The sequence below is a fragment of the Bos indicus genome, chromosome 2 (assembly GCF_029378745.1).
Source record: "Bos indicus isolate NIAB-ARS_2022 breed Sahiwal x Tharparkar chromosome 2, NIAB-ARS_B.indTharparkar_mat_pri_1.0, whole genome shotgun sequence".
NCBI lineage: Eukaryota > Metazoa > Chordata > Mammalia > Artiodactyla > Bovidae > Bos > Bos indicus.
The window spans coordinates 66,801,497-66,818,765 of NC_091761.1; the positions used below are offsets into that span (position 1 = coordinate 66,801,497).

Below are 17,269 nucleotides of genomic sequence, written 5' to 3' on the forward strand. Positions count from 1 at the left end.
AGCTATATCCACTTCTCAATTCAACCCATCAAGTGAGTTTTCTATTTATTTTATTTCAACTGGAAATTAAAACCTTAAAGTAAACTCTTTTAAATGGCAACTGCCTTGCATAAACTGAGAAGAGTTGAGACAGGAGAGGTCCATCTACTCTAATAATTATGGTGATGAATGGCTAGGTGACCTCTCCTGTGCTTAGCATCCATTGACTCTGATTATGGGGGTCCCCTAGAGTGCTACCATATTAGCACAGGATTGATACAGAAGTCTGGAGCTCTGTTTTCTTATGTTTGTTTTATTATCTTCATAGTTCTTTCTAATCTCCTTTCTAAATTCCAGGGATTCCACAAAATATCTGGTTTGCTAACAGCATTCTTCAGTTTTTGGTGCTCATTTGAAGATGTGCACACACATGCTCACATGTGTGTGTGTTTGTGTTCGTAGTCTTTTTTCCCAGTGGCACCCTCTCCCTATCTCACCTCTTTCTCTCCTCCATTCTGCTTTTGCTCTCAGAATTTTTCTCATTATATAGAATTTGGAATAATAGAGTAGAACTGTATACTCAGTATATTCTGGCTCAATCTCCAGTACATTTTCTAATTAACTATATGCTTTTATTTTGTTACTCTTAGTTTTCATTAAAACATATTTTTTTTAAATGCAAGCTGGATAATTGGGTTAGTATATCTGAGTGTATTTAGTAGATGAAGGTGTGTTAGTTGCTCTATCGTGTCCGACTCTTTGAGACGCCATGAACTGTAGCCTCTGTCCATGGAATTCTCCAGGCAAGCATACTGGAGTGGGTGGTGGTAGTAGTAGTAAATAAAAGTTACTAAGTCATGTCTGACTCTTATGACCCCATGTAGCCTGCCAGGCTCCTCTGTCTATGGGATTCTCCAGGCAAGAATGCTGGAGTGGGTAGCCATTCCCTTCTCTAGGGGATCTTCAACCGAGGATCAAACCCAGGTCTCCCACATTGCAGGCAAATTCTTTACCATCTGAGCCACTAGGCCAGCATGATTTAGTGGATAATCTTTTTCATTTTCAACTGGTAAAGAATCCCCCTGTAATGTGGGAGACCTGGGTTTGAACCCTGGGTTGGGAAGATCCCCTAGAGAAGGGAAAGGCTACCCGCTCCAGTATTCTTGCCAGGAGAATTCCATGGACTGACTCTACAGTCCGTATGGGGTTGCAAAGAATCGGACATGACTGAGTGACTTTCACTTTCACTTTTTAAATTTTAAACTATGTTAACCTTAGCATTTGCCCAGATACTGCCTGCCATCCTCCATTCTGCTCAGTTCCTGAATCAAAGTAATGCTTAAGTGATACATTAATAAACAGCAAAGTATTTGAACTTACCATCTTTTTAAATTATATGACTTGATAAATTGCATGTTACTGCTTAAGATAAACATTAAAAACATTTAACATTGTAGGTTAAAACTGTATTAGTCTAATCTAGAAGCCACATCACAAGTGAATATGTATTAATTTATAAATATAAATGTCTAACTCTGTCAATCATCTTACAGATTATACAGTTAAGATTGAATACCAGTTGTAATTTTTGTCACACACAAGGCTTCATGTGTACATACTTTATGTACTTACATATGTACACATTTATATCTCTACATTATTTCTTTACTAAGGGTAATTCAAGGATATTCAAAATATGAGAGAAATACAAATAAAAATATGAAAGGAACTAATATGATTATTTGCACAATGTAAATATAGAAATAGAGCATGCTTTAGGGATCTTAAGGGATCTTGGGATCCATTACTTCCACAGTTGTTCTAAAATTATAGTGTCTCTCAAATTTTGAAAGCTAGAAGTTACCTTCAACCTAAAGCAAATTATAACGGCAAAATGTTACAATAACATATGGCACTAAGAATGGATTCTAAATGGCCACCTGTTCCTAATATCTATAATTGCAACAGATAATTTTTGGGAACCTGCTGCTCAGCACTGTGTTAGCCACTAAGAGTTTGAAGATGATTAAAAGGACAAAATAACAACCAAGCACAATTCTTATTGTTGCCTTTCTCAAAAATGTTATCAAATTGAGGAGTAATAGTAGTAGTTTTGTTATTTTGTTAAACATCAGACTTCCAAATCTAAGTAAAATAAGAAACTGTCAGGGAATTCCTTGGTGGCCCAGAGGTTAGGATTCTGAGCTCTCACTCCTGAGGTCCTAGGGTGCAGTCCCTGGTGGCCAAGACGGTAAAGAATCTGCCTGCAATTCAGGAGACCTGGGTTCAGTCCCTGTGTTTGGGAAGATCCCCTGAGGAAGAGAATGGCAACCCACTCCAGTATTCTTGCCTGGAGAATTTCACGGACAGGAGCGCCTAGCGTTACAGTTCATGGGGTTGCAAAGAGTGGGACAAGACTGAGTGACCAACACACACACACACACACACACACACGGAACTAAGACCCTGCAAATAATGCATCATGGCCAAAAAAAATAAAAAAAGATTCCAACCAGGTCCAGGAATCTTAGGGATCTGTGAAAGTCATAAAGAGTATCCTCCAAACTATTCAGTCATTTCCTTATAAAAATCAGTGTTTTACTTTTAATGTCTTTGATGAGATCACAAAGACTAAAGGATCCGTACTTCCTTGCTTTTGTTGGAAGTGAATGAACTCAATCTTTACCCAGGTTAGCACAGAAATAAGGTGGTAAATGAAACTGATAAGGTTTGATGACACAGATCCAGATTCTAATTCTTGTGTCTTATCACACCCTGGTGAATTTAGGCAAATTACCTCCTTGAAAAGGAGTACATCAAGGCTGTATATTGTCACCCTGCTTATTTAACTTATATGCAGAGTACATCATGAGAAATGCTGGGCTGGAAGAAGCACAAGCTGGAATCAAGATAGCTGGGAGAAATATCAATAACCTCAGATATGCAGATGACACCACCCTTATGGCAGAAAGTGAAGAGGAACTCAAAAGCCTCTCGGTGAAAGTGAAAGATGATAGTGAAAAAGTTGGCTTAAAGCTCAACGTTCAGAAAACTAAGATCATGGCATCTGGTCCCATCACTTCATGGGAAATAGATGGGGAAACAGTGGAAACAGTGGCTGACTTTACTTTTGGGGGCTCCAAAGTCACTGCAGATGGTGATTGCAGCCATGAAATTAAAAGACACTTACTCCTTGGAAGGAAAGTTATGACCAACCTAGATAGCATATTCAAAAGCAGAGACATTACTTTGCCAACAAAGGTCCATCTAGTCAAGGCTATGGTTTTTCCAGTGGTCATGTATGGATGTGAGAGTTGGACTGTGAAGAAAGCTGAGTGCCGAAGAATTGATGTATAGTGCTCAAATTTAAATAAAACAGGATTGAACTTAATACCCTGGTAAATAGATATGTATCATCATAATCTATTAATATGTGTAAGCTCTAAAATAAACAAATACAATGAAACCCCACAGGCTCATATAAGTATAATAAGAAATATATTATGTGGTGATAAGTGATCATACATCATGCAAACGTGGCATTGCATGTATCTTTGTGTTTAGGAATATGCTTGCCAGCTATGCCACACTAGTCATCACTTCTTAACATATTCTGGTCTTAAATAGCACACAGATAAAACTAAAAAGAATTAGCCCTATCTTTGATCAATGTTCAGAACAAATATATGGCAGAGAATTATTATACAGCACACTTTTTCCAGAGGGCAATAGATTATTCACTACCATGTCAAATCATATAATTCAGCCTATTTAGATATGATAGATTACAGTAAAAAAGCATTATTTTAATAATGAGTGTAAAATAGTGTTAACTCTAATCAATCAGACATTTGTTAGCATGCTAACAACCTGATTACTGTAGTATCGGCTACCAAACAGGTAAGAGTATATGCTTATAAAAAGATAACAACATTGATTACAGTATATGGGTTCACTTATTCTAGGAACAATAAGTATAAAGATAAGTGTAGAAATAATAATTTGTTAATTAAATGTGTTTTAAAATCACAGTTGCTGACACTGGCTGCTTCTTTTCACCTCTCTGAATTTTAAATAAAAAGTGCCTTAAATAACTTAGAATTTTCTGCAATTCATTTATCAGTGCACTTAGCCTTCACCTAATAAAAATGCATTATTTGGCTTCAGCATGAAATTTCCCAGATAGTCCAAGGCAAATCTGCCAAATCTATGCCAATACTTTTCTAAGTATTTTGCAAATTAATCTTTAGAAAGGATGAAAGTTTACTTTCTTAACTTTGCAATTAAATGAATATTTTCTCTTCATAAACAGAACTTAATGAACCAATGTTTATGTAATTGTCTGTTTGCCAATTAAACACTTATCCTAGAACTCATAACTACCCTTCTTCGTCAAGGAGTCAGCAATAGAAAATTCTTTCTTTTCTGTCTTTTTTTTTCAGTAACCTTTCTTCTGCCAACTTTTCCCTTATTCTTCCTCCTAACTGTTTTTGCTCATCCTCTTTGCTTTTTACTCCTTGCTTTTTCCATTTCTCCACCCTGCTCCACTTCCAGTGGAGCAGGAAGTGAGGGCATAGTGATATCTCATAAACAGCTAAGTGGGGAACAGCAGGTGAAGGTGTAGATCAGGCAGGAGAGGGAAGCCATGATCATAAAGCTTGATCGCCTTGGTTTAAAACATTTAGAAGGTGAGATGGAGGAATTTTCCTGGCCCAGAATCTGGGAACTAAAAAAAAAAATTTCCATTAGATTTTTCTCAAATGAAGAGAAGATTACATGTTCAGATGGTTCAATGTCATTGGCAGTGATGCTGAGGAAAAGCCAGAGAGCGAAGAGCTAAAAAAAAATAGGGGCAAACTGTCTAGTTGTGCACAGGAGGGAAGTTGAGCCCAAAGTTGAGATAATGAGAGTGAATTTGAAAGAGACAGAGACTATCGAAGGAATACAACATTAAAAGAATCCCTGGAGGAGTCAGCAATCAGTTGCAGAAAGGACAGAAGTGAGTCACAGATTAGCAATGGAATGAATGCACATTTATGCGTTCTTTCCTAGCTCCTTTCCTGAAAAGCACATATATCACCGGATGGTTATCTGAACAAGAGCCCCGCTGAAGAGGGTGACAATCAGCCTAAGCCAAGCAGACAAGTAACTCTGCTACAGGGAACAGCCCTAGAAACAGGTTTTACGATTTAGCATAGATATGTCTTTTTTCTTAAAAGAAACAATCTCAGCTTATATTTTATTCATAGAAGCCATTCTTTACTCTATTGCCTTGAGTGATTTTGGCGGTGAGTAGATGTGAGAGTAGTAGCTTTAAATTCACCCGTGCCCTTGAAACAGCAGTGTGCAGTACATTCAGCATTGTTACCCTGTCGCTCTTCTGCCTGCTTTGTGGGCCTGTTATGAAACTCCTCTTTTCAGAAAATTGTATTCTGGTGCTATTATTGAATTAACATTTTACTTAAATGTACACACACACACACATATCTCTGAGAGACCATGTAAATAATCAAAGGACAGCAAAAAGGCATACTCTCTAGGAAAAAATTTTAAAATGTCTAAAATGCCCTGCTTACCTTAGTTTCAAGGGAGATGCAAGGACCTATTAATGAGGTTTACCAGGTGACTCAGTGGTAGAGAATCCGCCTGCCACTGCAGGAGATGCATATTCAGTCCCTGGGCTGGGAAGATCCCTGGAGGAGGAATGGCAACCCATTCCAATAGTCTTGCCTGGAAAATCCCATGGACAGAGGAGCCAAAAGGGCTACAGTCCATGGGGTATCAAAAGAGTCAGGCACAACCTACCGACTAAACAACAACCACCTTAGTTTCAAGGGAGATGCAGGGACTTATTAATGAGTGGACATATTATATACTAAATAGAAAGTCAAAGTATATATTTTCTTTCAGATAGAAACAGAAAGCATGATATTCCTGATTCTGCTTCCCACATTAAAGAATAATTATTTTCTGTATAAAACATAATGTTTATTTGTACACTGAATTTTAAAAGTTGTGATACATTTCTAAAAAAAAATTATGTGAGCTGTGCATCCTAACGTTAGCTGCACCTTGGAATCCTCTGGAGAATGTAAAAATACTGAAAACAGAACTCCACCCTGAGAAATTCTGATTTGTAAAATTCTCCCTAGTCAATCTCATACATAGCCAAGGTGGAAATCACTATATTAGGGCCTGCCTGTGGTTTAAAAAGTAATTTCTCTCCTACCAACATAACAATAAAATAGGATGTTGGAGGAAAGTTCCTTCTGAACTTTGTATGTGAAATCAATCTCATTCAATTTACAATTCTGTCACTGGATGATCCTGGTAATGAGTTGACCTGAGTCATCCCTTCATTGAAAGAACACAGTGCAGAAAGAGGAACAAGAACACTGGAATCAGGGATTTCCATGGGTGTTGGCCCAGCCATTTGTGGAGCTGCTGAGATGCTTTGAAAATGACTAAATCTCTGTTAATGTCAGTTTCCCCACCAATAAAGTAGAAGTGATTAAAATATATACTTAACAGCCCAGAAGCTGTTTATTTTTTTTCACATATTTACCTTTTTATTTTTTGATGAGAACTCTCTAAGCAAATTTGAATTATACAATACAATACAATGTTATCAGCCCTTCATGGGTGACTAAATCAACCCTGAATATTCATTGGAAGGACTGATGCTGAAGGTGAAGCTCCAATACTTTGGCTACCTGATATGAAGAGCTGACTTGTTAGAAAAGACCCTGATGCTGGGAAAGACTGATGGCAGGAGGAAAAGAGGGCAGCAGAGGATAAGATGGCTGGAAGGCATCACTGATTCAATGGACATGAACTTGGACAAACTCCAGGAGATGATGAGGGATAGGGAGGCCTAGAATACTGCAGTTCATGGGATTGCAAAGAGTTGCACCCAACTTGGCAACTGAACAACAACGTTATTAACTCTAGTGACCATGTTATACATTAAATCCTAAGATCTTACTGATCTTATACCTAAAATTTATACTCCTCCTTATTTCATCCACCTTCTGCCCCTGGCAACCATTTTCTAACCTCTGTTTCTATGAGTTTGGTATTTTTTTTACAAAAAATTTCCACATATAAGTGATACTATTCACTACTTGTCATTCTCTCTCTGACTTATTTCACTTAGCATAATAGCCTCAAGTTTCACCCAACATTTTCTTGTTTTGAATTCCACACAGAATTGTCAGGTATGTGCTTGGAAATTATGACATCATTGTTAAGTTTCACCCAACTCTTTGCAATTGGCAGGAGTATCTTCTTTTTCATGGTGCAACAATATTCCATCACATATGTGTACCACATGTTTATTCATTTATCTGTGATGGACACTTAGATTGTTTCTATATCTTGGGTACTGTGAATAATGCGGCTATGAGCATGGGAGTACAGATACGAGAAGCTGTTTAAATTAAATGAAATAATATGTATAAAACTTGTCACATTGGAAATAATCAGCATGCAATTCCCTTTTCCTTTACTACTGAATTGTAACCTTTCATATGCTCTGGTGCTACTTTAGGATAAAATAGGCAAAATCAAGTGAAGGTGATCAAAATCAAGTCTATCTATTTATTGCCTTGTCAACAACTCTGTGGAGACTGGTACGAGGTACTTTTAAGTTTTAAGGAAGAGAAATGATTTTTTTAAATAAAACACACACAAAGCAGATATTTTTCTCTTAATATATACTGTTTAACTTAAAATAGTTGGTTATGAGAACTACGAGGTTATTACAAAGACAATGCTGCTGATGCTAAAAATAAACTCATATGCATACATGTGAAATTGTTTCTCGGAATTTAGGGCACATACGGAAGGATGACAATATAATGCAATTAAAGAGTCCTGGAGATGTGGACCTAAGACAACAAGCTAGTTTCCTAACTCCCTGGTTTACCTTTCAGTGGGCTTTTCAGGTGGTGTTAGTGGTGAAGAACCCGCCTACCAATGCAGGAGACCTAAGAGACATGGGTTTGATCATTAGGTTGGGAAGACACCCTGGAGAAGGGCATGGCACCCCACTCCAGTACTCTTGCCTGGAAAATCCCATGGACGGAGGAGCCTGGTAGCCTGCAGTCCATGGGGTCACCAAGAGTTGGACACGACTGAGCGACTTCACTTTCACTTCACTTTCATGCATTGGAGCAGGAAATGGCAACCCACTCCAGTGCTCTTGCCTGGAGAATCCCAGGGACGGAGAAGCCTGGTGGGCTGCCGTCTATGGGGTCGCACAGAGTAGGACACGACTGAAGTGACTTAGCAGCAGCAGCAGCAGCAGAAGTGACTTAGCACACACATACCTTTTAGTGGAAAATATATTTTGATCAAGTAATTACATAAATAACTGGAGCAAGTAAAACACACCAGATGCAGATGGGAAGGAAGCAAATGTGGACGTGGCAGGTAATGGAGGTTATCCAGGTGAGAGAGACGACAGACCCTGGACCAGCATGGGCGATGGAAACAGAGAACAGATGGTTTGTATGAACTATTTGGAAGACAGAACCAACAGGATCTACATACAAGGAGTATTTACCTCTAAACTACTTTTGTTATTATTTTTTTTTTTTAATTTTAGCTGCACTAAGTCTTTGTTGCGATGCACAAGCTTTCTCTAGGTGCGGCACACAGGCTCAGTTGTTTCACAGAATGTAGGATTCCTGACCAGAGGTCTAACCTGCATCCCCTGCATTAGAAGGCAAAGTCTTAGCCACCAGCAGAGTCCCTATTTATGTACTATTTTACAGTTAAAATCAATAGGATTTGAAAGAGAAGTTTATGGGCGATAACTATATACCAGACTTAAGCAGTCACATAAATGATGCTACTATTTGATAAAATTGGGTATATACTAAACAAATCTCTCATTTGGGATGAAAGATCATATTCCAAACACTTTGTGTTTGAAATTTGTTTGAAGTATCCAAGATGAGATGCCAGGTTAACAGTTGGGAGATGTCTCAGACCCATAAAGGAGAGATATGGGAAGCAGATAGACACCTATGGGTCATCGATTTTAGATGGTAAGGTAGCAAATGAAGTGATGAGTGCAGGGGATGATATTGAGATAAAGCACCTGGTGAAAAGAGTACACACGTTGGTGTTAAGGGCTTCCTGTGATAACAGTGACTGCCAGTCATGCTAGTGCTTTGTGTACAATAGCGTGCATGTGTGCTCAGTCGTGTCTGACTCTTTGTGACCCCATGGATGGTAGTCTGCTCACCAGGCTTCTCTGTCTATGGAATTTTCCAAGCAAGAATACTGGAGTGGGTTGCCATTTCCTCCTCCAGCAAATCTTCCCAACTCAAGTATCGAACTTGAGTCTCCTGAGTCTCCTGTATTGGCAGGCTGATTATTGTACATAAGAGGGAAAGGGGGAAGCCCCTTATGTACAATAGCAGAATTTAACTCATACATCCTCTTTCTTAGAACTTGTCTGCAAGTGAAACCAAAGCTGCTCTTCAAGAAATGTTGCATATTCAGTTGACCTTGAACAACATGGGTTTGAACTACACAAGTCCACTTATATTTGGATTTTTTTGACAGTAGATACCACAGTACTACACGATCCAAGGTTGGTTCAATCCAAGAATTTGAAAGTGTGAATACAGAAAAATCCTGGGTATAGAGGAACTGCACACATGGAGGGCCAACTATAAATTATACACAGAATTTGACTGCAGGGGTTTGGTGCCCCACATTATTCAAAAGTCCACTGACTTGGAAGTCTTCAAAAGACAACCAAATTTTCCAAATGGCCCTTAGATACAGGCATTGTATAGAATGACCAAGTAAAAATCTCAGACTGAGAATTATAAAGATTGGTTATTTCTATTTAGAATCCTGTCCAGAATCCCAAGATTCTTTTTTCTGTTGTTCAGTTGTTAAGTCATGTCTGACTCTCTGCAACCCTATGGACTGCAGCATGCCAGGCTTCCCTGTCCTTCACTATCTCCTAGAGTTTGCTCAAATTCTTCTCCATTGAGTCAGTGATGCTATTTAACCATCTCATCCTCTGCTGCCTCCTTCTCCTTTTGCTTTTAATCTTTCCCAATATCAGGGTCTTTTCCAATGTGTCAGCTCTTCACATCAGGTGGCCAAAGTATTGGAGCTTCAGCTTTAGCATCAGTTCTTCCAATGAATATTCAGGGTTAATTTCCTTTAGGAGTGACTGGTTTGATATTCTTGCAGTTCAAGGGACTCTCAAGAGTCTTCTCCAACAGCACAGATCAAAAGCATCAATTCTTTGGTGCTCAGCCTTCTTGATGGTCCAACTCTCACATTCATCCATGACTACTGGAAAAACCATAGCTTTGACTATATGGACCTTTGTCAACGAAGGATTGTCCCTGCTTTTTAATGTATTGTCTAGATTTGGCATAGTTTTTCTTCCAAGGAGCAAGTGTCTTTTAATTTCATGGCTGTAGTCACTGTCTACAATGATTTTGGAGCCCAAGAAAATAAAATTTGTCACTACTTCTACTTTTCCCCCTTCTATTTGCTGTGAAGTGATGGGACTGCATGTCTAGATCTTAGTTTTTTGAATGTTGGATTTTAAGCTAGATTTTCGCTCTCCTCTTTCACCCTCATCAAGAGGCTCTTTAGTTTCTCTTTGCTTTCTAACATTAAGGTGGTATCATCTGCATATCTGAATTTGTTGATACTTCTCTCGGCAATTTTGATCAAGCTTGTGATTCATCCAGCCCAGCATTTTGCATGATATATCTGCATAAAAGTTAAATAAACAGGCTGACAATATATAGCCTTGTCTTACTCCTGTCCCATTTTTGAACCAGTCAGTTGTTCTATGTCCAGTTCTATGTGTTGCTTCTTGACCTGCATACAAGTTTCTCAGGAGCCAGTAAGGTGGTCTAGTATTCCCATCTCTTTAAGAATTTTCCACAATTTGTTGTGATCCACACAAAGGCTTTCTTTTTAAGTCCCTGAAGAAATAGTTATCCATTGAGGGTTTGCTAAATAGTCTCTTTAAGAAAATTATTTTCATGGTCATCAGCTGTAGTCTGTGATCTAAAATTTAATTAGGAATTCTAAATCTCTCTTGAGTCTCTAATAATCAGTGACTATAAAGACATTTGCAGCTCACTAGTTCTGACTATCTTACTACAGAGAAAGGAGTGAGAAAGCTCCAATGAAGGATTCTTCCTGTGTTAGGTAACTCCCTCCCTTCCATAATGTAGAGAAACATCTACTTTTTAGTTAACATTCTATTTCTATCCACCTTAGGTGGAATGGTTGAATTCTTAGTATTTGAAAACAGTGAATAATTTAAAACTCTAACAAGTAAAATTTAGTCCACCTGTTCTTAAATGCAATCTCACCTTCCAGGGTCAGGTATGCTTTGATAATTTGGGTTCCTAACAGAGTGGAGGAAGCAATTAAGAGCTTTGCTTTTGTAAATCATGTTTTGTATTCAGAATCAAAAGACCAGGTTTTCCTAGCCCGCCCAGTGCACAGGATGTACTGTGAACTGAATACAGTGGGAACAGAGAACTGTCTTCACTTCCCTAAATCCTCATCTTCCTTTATGAAAGTTTTGTCTTTTTTGTTGTTTCTCGTTATTGGACTTTTGATTTTATTGTGGGCTATTTCAGGCATTTGAGTAAGAATAAAGTGATATAAAAAAAGCATTATAGTCAACATTAGGGGTCATTAAAGATTAAATTAGGAAACAATTGTTTCTGATTTTTTTAAGAAGCTGAACATGACAAAGAGTTGAAGTTCCTTTTTGTCCTCTTCACCTGTATCATTTCATGCCCTTTCTCCTTCAATTTCACTATTCAAAGGTCAGCGCTCTTAAAAGAAAGGTTTTTGTTTGTTGGTAATGACTGAAGGTCTCCTGGACCCTTACCAGTTTCTGTACAGAGAGAAAATCAGAGAATGTACTAAATCTATAGAAACTGACCCTGTATATGTTAAAACCATAACAATTTTGATACATATTATACTCTACACGCTCAGTAGATAGTGAGGTATTCAAAAACTTACATATGCGGTTTGCAGTTTTTGTTACCTTTTTGAATAGTATTATACTGCATGTAAAATTTTACACTTGTTCTTTTTTTTACCGAAGTATAATTGTGTTACAATACCATGTTAGTTTCTGCTGTACAACAAAGTGAATCAACTGTATGCATATGTATATCCCCTCCCTCTTATACCTCCCCCCTTCCCTCCTCCACCCCACCCATCTAGGTCATCTCAGAGCACCAAACTGAACTCCCAGTGTACGCCTGGCTCTTAATATTTCATTTTTGAGTTTTATCTATGTTAGTAGCAGTAACTCTAATTAATATCAACTGGGGTTGGTACACACTACTCCAAAATATGACACCTTGGCATATTGAATATTTTAAGCTGAAGGAGTTTGAGAAAATAGCAGAGGCAGGAAGGTCACTCTGACTTCCCCTCCTTCCTCTGAAACCTTCTGATTCCTGGAGAAAAGGAGCATCTTTTTCTCCAAAGACAAGGTGTTGAGCAGAATCTGAACAAACTTTAAGGCTTTACTAAGTTTCCCCCCAGTTTATTCCACCTGCCTCATGTTCTTTGACCTATCATATTTCTCTGTGACTGTCAGCTCTTCACCAAGTATGCCATACTCACCATTTCTTTGACGCTTTGTTTCCTTGTGTAGGTTCCTATGTCACATGAAAACTATATTAAATAAATATGTAAGCTTTTCTTTTATTAGTCTGTCTTTATCAGTTTAATTTTCAGACCCAGCTAGGAAGTCTAAGATGGTCAAGGAAAACATTAGCTCCCCTACAGTAATATTCCATTTACAGTAATATTATAGTAATACTCTAAGGTATTATTCCATGTTCCCATAGATGAATGTGAGGTTGTTTATAGTTCTAGTATTATAAAAAAAATGAATCACTAAGCATTATTGTTCTGGTACATGCCTTCTTGTGTTTATATGTGAGAGTTTTACATATAAGATATTTATTGTTTGTTATATATTATAACATTGTTAACTTTATGTCATATTGCTAAATTGCCTTCTGAATTGGTCTTAAAAATATACACTCCCGGTAATAGTGGGAGGCCTCATTTCTTCATTTTTTGCTAACACCTAGTATTTTATTTTTTGTGTGTTGGCTCAATTTTATCTCAGACTTCTGTGATTAAGTCCATGAAAAATCTTGGTACTGCCACCATTTTCATGGGTATCCTCTCCATAAACACTACCAGCTCCTTGATTCTTTTCAGATGAACAATTCTTAAACAGTTATAATACAGTGAGCCAAATACTTTGTATACTTATTAGCTGTTGTAATCTAATATATAACTATCCCTAATCAAAACAACAGGAGTAAAACTTTCCATCTGTTATATTCACTGTATATTAGCTAAATGGTGACAATTAGAATAAATGTAATTCTGATTTAATAATGAAAAGTAAGAGGATAACCCAGTCATCGATGAGACCACACCAGATTCACCATGAACTTCAAGTTGCTGTTGTTGTTTAGAGTAAGATACTCAAAATTACGTTCCTGCTTCAGTCACATACATGGTATCTTACCCCACTGGTAAACTAGGAAATCGGTCAAGGTACCAAATCCTTTTTTAGCTCCCTATATTCCCTATTTAAAATAAGTTTATTATGATTTTTGAATTAAAAAAAATATATTAACAATTTTTCCAAGCACCTTAGTTAATCTTTCTAAAGGATTTTTCATATGTTGAGGCCTTAATAAAGTCACATTACCTTTCACCTTTTTAACCTAACTTGGGCTTCCATGGTGGCTCAGACTGAAAAAAATCTGCCAGCCATGCAGGAGATCTGGGTTCAATCCCTGAGTCAGGAAAATCCCCTGGAGAAAGGAATGGCTACCCACTCCAGTATCCTTGCCTGGAGAATTTCATGGGCAGAGCAGCCTGGAGGGTTACAGTCTATGGGGTAGCAGAGTTGAACATATCTGGGCAACTAACTCTTTCACTTTGTCATACTAGGGTCCCACAGTTTGGTGACCTGCCCAAACACACTGACCATGAAGAACAATCTAAATGATCAAGATTTTGTTGCCCCACTTATTTATTCTACATCTCACCTACTTCTCTATTATTTCAGGACTTTACTCCTTGATAACAAATCTGGGAAACTAATTAACCAGTACCAACAGTGGGTTAATGTCCTAGAAAATATTTACCCTAGAAAGTAGTTTTTAAGTCTCTCAAAATATTAGTCTATAAGCCTCAAACTAAGCTTATCAAATGTAGAAGGGGAACAAAAATAATATTAGACTCCAGCTTATTTTAACTCACTTAGGTACCCTTAAGAAAACTCCCATTTGATCATCCACCTGCCTCAATAAGGCCTGAGACAATCATACTCACCATTTAAATTCAAAGCCATAAGCATAGCATGCTAATGGAACCAAGGCAAATAAGTAGGTAGCAGTTTATTTTTAATGGCTATTAAATATTGTTAAATTGTAATGAAACGTTTAAGAAAATATATGTGATATTCAAATGAACACCAAATGATTTCATTTCACACTAGTCAATATTAAATTAACTCCATATTACATGAAAATGTTGTACTTCACTGAAATAAGCAATAAAAGAAAATTATGCTCTAACCCACAAACATGTTATGGTTGGAAATTTGTTATTAAAAAAGAATAGGGCTAATATTGTAGAACTATTTTAAAGTCATTTATTTTTTAAATAATTAAGGGAAAATAACCACACCGGTAGTTCCATTATGTGTTTTAAATCAATGAATCAATGAAATGCACTAAAATGTTGGCAGGCATAAACAAATTGCTGTTGTACCATCCAAGGCCTACTAAAAGTTATGTAAGTAGTATAACAAAAATCTAAAAAACATAACATTTAACACTGAAAGTGAAATGAAAGTGTTCATAGCTGTCCAGTCGTGTCTGACTCTTTGTGACCCCAGGCTCGTCAGTCCATGGAATTCTTCAGGCAAGAATACTGGAGTGGAGCCATTCCCTTCTCCGAGGTTCTTCTCAATGTTTCAAATTTGAAAGTTGAAATAATTAACTAAAAGAATTAATAACCTAAACAGCCATGAATGTGTAATATACACATGTAATTGGTCAACTGATATGAATATTTAAATTGTTGCAAATTATGGAGTTGAATAAAAAAGGTCCTTTTGCCTTTATACCAACTCTCATTATTTCCACATATTCATCCAAATTAACTATGCGTTTAGGAACTTCCCTGGTGATCCAGTGGTAAGACTGTGTCTTCCAATGGAGGGGGTGAAGGTTTGATCCCTGGTTAGGGGGCTCAGATCCACATAACCCATGGCCAAAATAAAACAAAACATAAAAAAAAAACAGAAACAACATTGTAATAAATTCAATACTTTAAAAATACTCCACATCAAAAAATCTTCAAAAAAGATGTATTTAAATATTATAGATAAAATAATAAAGTCATAGTAAAATGCTCAGAGTAACAATAATAATTAATATACAATAATATTTTGATTAATTTCACCTCATGCTGCTGCTGCTTCTGCTAAGTCGCTTCAGTCGTGTCCGACTCTGTGCAACCCCATAGACGGCAGCCCACCAGGCTTCCCCGTCCCTGGGATTCTCCAGGCAAGAACACTGGAGTAGGTTGCCATTTCCTTCTCCAATGCAGGAAAGTGAAAAGTGAAAGTGAAGTCGTTCAGTCATGTCTGACTCTTCGCGACCCCATGGACTGCAGCCCACCAGGCTCCTCCGTCCATGGGATTTTCTAGGCAAAAGTACCGGAGTGGGGTGCCATTGCTAATCATACTCAAAAGATATTTATGGGTTGTTTGATTAATGGGTGATTTTAACTTAGATTTAATCTATGATAAACTGAAAGTGATTCAGTTTGGGTGGGATTTTTTTTATTGTTCTTGTTATCATTTTTGCTTCATACACCAGTTCATTAAAATACACACACACTTAATTGAGTGCCTACTCTACAACATGCTGGGACACAGAAATAAGAGATCCTCCAGGACATCACAGCTTCATGTGACAAGCAAGAATGCACTGTGTGGCCTGCCTGCCATGGCACACTAGCAAAACACTATGGGATCTCAAAGGTGTGTGTGTGTGTGTTGAATTTGGGGCACCATCATTTTGTGGAGGAAGCATTATCTGGATTGAGAAAAGACTAGCATTTGACAGCTACACAAAGTGGGGATGAAGAGGGCAGTAAAAACAGCCTGGGTAATCACATAGAAGTAGCCAGAACATCATTCTCAGGAGACCACGGTCCTTAATTGAAGTGATGAGACAAGCTTAGACAGAGTGGAAGAGAAGTGGCTAAAGAGAAAAATCAAACACTGAATCAACAAAGGCCCTTGTGTCATTTTAAGGAACTGGAGCTTGATAACCAGACAGAGAGCATTCTGTGTTGAAGAATCCGCCTGCCAGTACATGAGATGCTGATTTGATCCCTAGGTCAGGAAGACCCCCTGGGAGAAGGAAATGGCAACCCACTCCAGCATTCTTAACTGGGAAAACCTATGGACAGAGGAGCCTGGCCGGCTGCAGTCCATGGGGTCTTGAAAGAGTGGGACACTCTGCAACTAAACAACAACAATCAGACAAAGAAGTCCTTAAAACACTTAAACAGGGAAACGGCATTGTCAGATTTTCACTTCATATAGCTCACCCCAGTTGCCTCATTGTTGGTGAACACTTCCTACAATTAGAAAAGTGGACACAAAAAGAAACTGTGTAATAATCTCCCAGGGCTTTACCCCTGGCTGTGGAGGGAGGAGTCAGAGTCCCCACAAAACATGGAGTACTGACCTTATTATAGTTTGACTCATGTTAAACTGCAACAGTAAGGAAAGGATGCAAATTTAATTAGTCCTTTGCTTCCCCCTCAGCTTGGAGGTAAACTCAAAGAGCTCAGGAATAGAGCTGCAAGTTTACTTTGTTGTTCAATAGCTCAGTCGTGTCTGACTCTTTGCAACACCGTAGACGTCAGCAGATCAGGCTTCCCTGCCCTTCACTATATCCCAAAGTTTGCTTCAATTTATGTCAATTGAGTTGGTGATGCCATTCAACCATCTCATCATCCTCTGTCACCCTCTTATTTAACTTAGGGATTTAACAACGAACTATAGCCAACTTCCTATATCCAGCCCACTCTCTGTTTCTATAAACAGAGTTTGATTGAAACTCAGTCACGTTCTCATTCTTTTATGCATTTTCTATGGTTCATTTTGCACCATGACACTAGAATACTCACAAAAGAGAGCGCAGAATGT

The 17,269-nt window shown here is 37.9% G+C and overlaps 1 non-coding gene across 1 annotated transcript; it reads right to left on the reverse strand.

Annotated features, from left to right (window-relative positions):
• Positions 1 to 7,154: 7,154 nt before the first annotated feature.
• On the reverse strand, positions 7,155 to 7,231 carry LOC139179275 (small nucleolar RNA SNORD121A). Its single transcript, XR_011563654.1, has one exon. It is a non-coding gene; the product is annotated as a small nucleolar RNA SNORD121A (small nucleolar RNA).
• Between the last annotated feature and the right edge of the window lie 10,038 nt (positions 7,232 to 17,269).